General features: G+C 34.3%; 1 protein-coding gene across 1 annotated transcript in view; it reads right to left on the bottom strand.

Annotated features, from left to right (window-relative positions):
* LOC122077758 (serine/threonine-protein kinase fray2-like) overlaps positions 1–3,058 on the bottom strand; it is an 11,596-nt gene extending 8,538 nt beyond the window's left edge. Inside the window, exon 1 of the mRNA XM_042643617.1 lies at positions 2,656–3,058. The gene's annotated coding sequence lies outside the window, so the exon portion shown is untranslated. The remainder of the gene's footprint in view (positions 1–2,655) is intronic.
* Positions 3,059–7,608: the final 4,550 nt, after the last annotated feature.

Below are 7,608 nucleotides of genomic sequence, written 5' to 3'. Positions count from 1 at the left end.
CCCAAAAAAAAAAAAACATTAATGGCATTGTTGTGATTCTCATCTTCCTACCTTTCATCTCTTTAATATTTTGGTTCTTTAGTGTATGGTCAATGGTGTGTAATGTGTATACTATTACATATCAATATATCATTTCTATTTAATTACATTCTGACTGTTTCTTTCACCACAACTACCCCCGCCAGACATAGAATCTTTTCAATCTCAACGCTTGCCTATTGATAGTCCATGCCTAACCTATTGAATCAAGCAGTAAGGTAATACACCTAGGAAGTGGTATCATATTACATAACCATGTGTACTTCACAAGGGAACTTCGCATCAATTGAAAAGATCAACTCAACCATAAGCCCCAAAGTTAGTTGGGTGTATACAAAATAATTTCTTTATGAATAAAGGGTGTAACACCAGTGCACGAGGCTCCCACCACTGTGGGTCTGGGGAGGGTCATAACGTACTCTGCCTTACACCCACTTTGTAGAGAGGTTGTTTCCTGACTCGAACCCGTGACATCCTGGTCACAATGGAGCAACCTTACCATTGGATGAATATAAATAATTTCTTTATGAATGATATATAGACCAAAAAAAAAAAAAAAAAACCTCAAAATTTTTTACTTTAGAGAACAAGTACAAAAAAGACAGCCATAGACTTGTTAATGCAGTGCTAATCATAAATCAATGAAATCCAGTGGGAGATCAGCTTGTTACTGGATTGCATGTGTAGGGATAGAACACAAGTTTGAGAAAAAAACAGATAACTCGAAGTCAGAAATTTTATGCTTATGCCTCTTAAACATGAATAATAGAAAAGATGAAAGATATGATCAGGTATCACAACCTAATCTGCAGGGCTGGAATCACTACTGGTACCCTAACCTTGGAATCAATGCCAAGGGTTCCTGGAATCCCACCAGGGTCCTACTGAATCACCACAAAACCAAAGGAAAAATGCCAACTTCTATTCATCAAATTTGTGTACAGAGTTGAATCCCCTTACAAACTTATATATATATATATGACTCAAACTAAACCTAAAACTCCTTCAGCCAATAGCTTGTCTTGGAGGTGGCCTTAACTTACTAGTATTATATTAAAAAAAAAAAAAAGGATGGACTCATAGATATCCTAATTAAACCAATTAATGACACTTAACAAAATTCAAAATCTAACCTGATAACCAATAAAGCATATTTCCTATGCCTACCTCCTACCCATAGTTTAGGTTTATTACACAGAAAACCTATTGGACCAAAGGTCCAACATATATGTTACCAAAACAAGACTCATTTCCACTGAAATAAGCCCACTTTTGTGTTTTATTTGCATCAATAATGTTCAGTAATGAGGAGTGTATGCAAGAGAAAGTTTGTAGAACTTTTTGTTAGAGGTTTGAATCTCCTAGTAAAAAATGGAAAATAGCTCTAGCTAACGTCCTTTAGTTAACCAGTGTATGACACTTTAATCTGGAAGCTCTGCTTCTCAATCTGAGAAAGTTAATTGTCCTCTTACCGTCTCATTTGCTTAAAAAGGAAAGGAATAATGATAGACCCTGTCTAGATGGTGGACACATGTCTAATGGGACGGATTCAAATAAAGTCTCACAGAGAAAACTTTGAAATCAAAATTGATATACAGTCTCATCCAAGAGAACTCTCTATCATCTGAGATGGTCTCTCTATTTCCACCTAAGTTTTCTTTTCTTTTCACCGGCTGGGGGGAATCGGCAATGTAACATAAATCTATAAGAGAATCATAAAGGAAGTGATGAAACTCATATTCCATAAATTGTTTCCGAACAAGTCCTATCCCTTCTGAAAAATATCGCATCATTTTTTTTTCTTCTGATATATATATTACTCATCGTTTTATAAGAGTTCAAGATTCCAGATACCACTCTCTTTTTTTTCATTTCACCACTGCCAATTATTTCCAGTAGCTTCACAATTTTTTTTAAATCCAATTGCCAAGTCCTCTTCAAAGGGTCATGTTCACATTCCTCAATCTGTAGAATGCAGAAAGCTGCCTTATAACAGTCCTATAAATGTTTAGAAGCAGCAATATGTGTTCTCATCCCCTCTTGAAAAAGAATGCAAAATAATTCCTTGGCATGCAGCAATAGTGAATCAGATTCTCACTGACTATCATCAAGACTTTCATCCTGACCAACAAACACTCCAGTATAAGTGCAATAAAACAAGGAAATCTAACGCAATATGACTTCACTGTAAGAAGATAGTCTCCTAAAGGAAATTGCAGATATACTCATTTTGAAATAACTAAAGTCAGTTAACGTTTAAAGGGTGGAGGAATCTGGCGACAGAGGATTGATTCCTCACAATTCAGATTTTTTTTTTTTCTCCATGTTTTTGACAGAAATGTACTCATGTCATCTCCCTTCACTCATTAAAGGAAGAATTTCAGAAGCCCATGATTATTTGATATAATCAGAATACTAAATGAATTCCAACAATGAGGCTACCTTAGTGAATAACTACCATAATTCTTCATTTATTCATCATCAAAATAAATAAATAATCAAACCTACCTATCCAGAAAATGAATGCAACGAAGTACGAAAAAACACACATAAACAGAGTAAAGAAACCGATCCCATCTAAAGGCAAATAAAATTCAATTATAGCCAAAGTACCACCTTTTTCCAGGGATATCTTCGATGTGCACTTTTCAGGGTTTAAGCAGCAGAGAGAAAAAGTTCCTCTTTCTTATCAATTGTACTCAAATCAGCAATGAATCCAATCCCCTTCCGAAAACAGATAAGAAGAGAAGATAACTCTATCAAATTACTATCTTCTTAATGTCTCTTATAGTTGAAAAGGTTAGCTGCTGCTGTTACTAGTCTGCAATCACCTATTCCATAACCAACAGAAGCGAAATCTGATTATCTGCTATCATCTCTTTTTAGCCGCTCTTCATATCCGTGTTCGAAGGGGAAAAAAAATGGAAAAAGGCAATAATACAAGGCATTACGGAAGAGAGAGGAGAGGGAAAAATATAATAAAATAAAATAAAAATTGCAGTGGGGGGCCCGCCTAAGCAGCTTGAGGCCTTACGGAAAGAGTTGGGTGGGTGGAAGAAGCAGTCTACCATTCTTCTCGTGATTTTAATCATGGAAAACTAATTACTTGCTTAAACTTTTGTTAACCCTAAGCCGTTTCCGAGGTTTAAGGAAAAGATTTTTTTTTTTGGTAGAAAAGTAAAAGGTTTTCCACACGGGAAAAACAGATCAGTTGCCTACGATCATCTGGTCGTATGAATCAACGTCAAATATTTGTTTTTTTTTTTTATTACCAAATATATCCTTCTTTATCCTTGTAATGGCAGAATATGAGACAGGTGTGGACGTTGACAGCGGATCCTATCTCGACGGGAAACGTGGAGGGCTGACGTGGCCACTTAATAGTCCATCCATTCGGGAAAAAAAGTTAACAAAAGGAGTTACAGGTTATACTTATACCTCCCCAACTTTAAGCTCGTGTTCATCTGGGGGATAAGTTCTCTATGTCGCTAGGGTAGGGCTAACCGGACATGGATCTTCTCATGTGCACACGGCCCTTTTAGCAAGTATTGGACGGCCAGTGGAATTGGGGCATGCACTCCAAGTGTTTCTATACAGTCTGATATGTGTTGGAGGGGTTGGCATTCTAGGGAGGATCTCGTTCAGGATTTTTTAGGGGAGAGTATATATCTGGGAACGAGATCTTCTCTAGTGGGAGGACTGGAGAGGGATTAGTGAGAGTTTTGAGTCTCCCTCTCTATCACTATTAAAATCATATCTCTATTCTCTTATGTATGAATCATTATCACACCTATTTGTGCATTTCTCTTAATAATAATAATAATAATAATAGGGAAAAATAACTCTTTGGTATTATTGTCATTGCCTCGGAGTGGGGACACATGGGCATCAACAGGGGTGTTTGGGCTTTTAGGTTTCACAATGATAAGAGCATCATTTCACTGTCCTGTGTGTTTGGGCACAGGGGTTGTGTAACCAAGGAGCATTCATTTCCTCATGATAATAATAACTTTATTTTAGTTATTTGTTATCTTGTTTAGTAATATATATATATATATATATATTTTTTCAAATTTAGTCAATTCATTAATTTCTGGTATTTGTTTCCAATTGAACAAATGATAAATGAAACATGGATAATCCCGAAGACCTAATGTGGTAAAATCAATCATTCAATACATAGTGTATGAATAGTATTAGTTTCATGTTAAATTCAGCAACTTCTCTCCTTGTACTTGCCAAACCAAAATTGTTTATGGTAAACTTTTCAAGGACGGGGCTCCTCTACAACACAACAGGGGTGGCAGTGCACATACGACCTGGAGTAACTTGGGGCATGTATGCATGTGTTGGGGTTTGTACCTGGAGCATTGGATGTGCGCAACCACCCCCGTCGTGCCGTAGAGTATCCAAGTTAACTTTTCAAACACCATCGTAAATTCTCTAAAAACATATTCATGTTTGAAAGTTGCCGGATGATTAAGTAGATTAATACAAGGTAAGTGTTCATCATATGTTTGCGAAGTTTCAATGCTAATTAAAATGTCATGGTATATAATTTTAGGCCTAATATAAAGACATAACTAAGTGGGCTAATCAAGGAATATTTACCTCCAATGAGCACATTTCAAGTGATTTTATTTTTTATTCGAAGAAAACCAAGAACATTACATATTGATCAAACTGCTAACAGATAAGTTCTCATATGAGATCCTAGTTCTACGATCCATAGCCTTATATACAAATCTCTTAAATAAACAAATTCTCTCTCTCTCTCTCTCTCTCTCTCATTGAGACACCAATTTCCTTTTTTTTTTATTTGGGTTCACAAAAGAAAAAGTGCATTAAGGTTGTGTTTGGTAGTCAAGAGAATAAAAGAAAAAAGTACAAAATTTGTACTATTTTCTTGTTTTAAGAAATTCTCATTGTGTTTGACATGTCATGAATAAAGAGAATATTATTTTTTTTTAATTTCAAAATTCACCTTGGGAATGGTGAAGTTTTTTTTCACTGCAAAATAAAAAATTATTGCAAAAAACACAAGAAAATACAAAAAACTTTTCTTTTCTTTTCTTCTAATGATAGCCAAACATACATAATTTTTTTATTTTCTTACCATTTCAAATTTTTTTGCTATTATTTTTTTTTCATTTATTTTCTTTTCTTCTCTTGCCTATCAAACACAACCTAAAGTAAAAAAACGAGAGATCACAATGTTCAGAATTAGATACATACATGAGGGTTTTCTTTACCAGGTTTTGTTTGCTGATATGACCAGAAAAAACAACTACCTCATTAGTAGGCCTTGGACAAAAGACTAAGTGTTGCATAGAGTTATACATATTCAGAAAATAAAAAAAACCATGCTCAAAGGCCATGAGGTAGTTGTTATGTCAAAAGTTAAGTGTTGTAGGTTGTCCAAATTGCTCCAAACCTCCTTCACGTTCCATTCCTTCCGCTTTGCCTGATGTGCCCCAAGTAGAAGACCCTTGAGCCTACTTCAAGAATATTCCATGTCATCAAGTAATCAGTTATCAGTAAAAGACACTTCCCCTCAAAAAGAAAACATGCTACCCAGTTAGTCATATAGAGGGTCAAGTTAGAAACAATTATACTGATCATGATTATGTAGTTGAATCTTAGAATGTTAACAGTCACAAAATCTATTGGGGAAGAGATTACTTGTTGTGTGGGCTGCTCTTGCTTAGTAGGCTGGATAGTATTAATCCACCATAATGCAAGGGAGAAAGTTTAAAAGGATTTGGTTTTCGTTTTGTAAAAATTATGTTATTTTCAATAATTAGTTACCAACTATCTATATAACATTTCTTATTGTCTCAGTGTCATGTATTAATATTGTGATTTCAAATTAAATAAAATTACAACAAATTGTGGCATATGGTTTCATAATCAATGTATATAACATTTCTTACTATATCCATGTCGTGTATTAATATTGTGATTTCGAATTAAATTAAATTACCACAAATTGTAGCATATGGTTTCATGATCAATGTATATAACATTTCTTATTGTCTCCGTGTCGTGTATTAATATTGTGATTTCAAATTAAATTAAATTACAAAAAATTGTGGCATATGGTTTCATGATCAATGTATCTATCATTTCTTATTGTCTATGTGTCGTGTATTAATATTGTGATTTAAAATTAAATTAAATTACGAAAAATTGTGGCATATGGTTTTTTAATCAAATTGAACCAATTGTTTTCCATTACTAGAATATTTTTTCTGGTTTAAAACAAATTCTTAAAACACAAATGGACAATAAGAAAGAAAAAAGAAAAAAGAAAAAATAAAATAAAAGAGTTGATAACAAAATATCATGTAACGATGGAAAATCCTCTAGTCTTGTGCAATAGAGAAGATGATAATATAAAAGTATTTTGTTAATAGCCTCTTGCTTTAGAGGCTTGCCATATCACGGTGTACAAAAGCAAAATGTCTTGGGTTTTAATTTGTCCAGCAAGTAAAAAGATCCTCTTCATGGAGCATAGAGGCCGAGGAGTCATTCCATGGCTAGGGTGAGTGCCCAGGTCCTCCCAGCTGTGGTATGGCTTCGTGGTCCTTGAGCTCTATGGAGAAAGAGTCGGATCCGTCCAGCAACAAAGTGACTTTCAAATAATCCGATGTAACTGTGGTGCAAACTTGATCCCTACTCTAGCACATTGATCAACTCCCCCAATTGAAAACCACGATATTGGAATCTCACCCATAAGTACTGATGGAACTAGAACAAGACTCAATGTCAGTGTCATACACACTATAGAGTTAATATGCTTTGATTTTTGTTGACTTGTATCCTATAGCGATCCATATAATTATGATTTAGCTTTTGTGTTTTAGGTCCATTACATATCTATATGTATAAAATTGCAATTGTGTGTAAATTGTATTAACAATATGTTGTCTAAATAGGAAAAATCACAGTCACAAGCAAGAGAGATCACAATGTAAAATGAAAACTTTTTCAACTTGATGAAAAATTGTCCGATCTTTCCAACAAATGTAAGTATTTGTAACAAATCACATTAAATCTTCATGTTCGTGTGTGATTGTTTGATTTCTTTATCATGTTGCTCTAAAGTAGATATGAAGAGTGAAGTGAAAAAATCATTTGTAAAAGTAAAATGAGGTAACAGTAAAAACAAATCGAAAAACCTCAATGCATTGGATGCGTTTGTTTCCAAGCAAAAGTCGTGTATGAAAATTTTAGGTAAATAAATCTAAACTTTCTTAAATTGATTTTACTTTAAGATATTGTTACTTTAAGTCATTTCATGCTTACAAGATTTTTCTAAATCGTTGGCATTGTCGTTTCGCTCAATCATAGATGATATTAAGCATATTGTTTCTTATTTTGATGCATGTCAATTTTCATGTATTCCAATGGCTGCAAATGATACAACAGATACTCTAGCTATGAGGGCTCAGTCTATTTCGGATATGACTATTGGGTCCAATTCCGATCCTTGTGTCTCTGTAACAATGGTATACAGGTCTCAAGTGTGTAATCCGTATTTTTTTCAATAGATACCATTCCACAAAA

This window comes from Macadamia integrifolia, chromosome 5, assembly GCF_013358625.1.
Source record: "Macadamia integrifolia cultivar HAES 741 chromosome 5, SCU_Mint_v3, whole genome shotgun sequence".
NCBI lineage: Eukaryota > Viridiplantae > Streptophyta > Magnoliopsida > Proteales > Proteaceae > Macadamia > Macadamia integrifolia.
The sequence above is the reverse complement of the archived record's forward strand: the minus strand, read 5'-3'. Positions and strand labels throughout refer to the sequence as shown.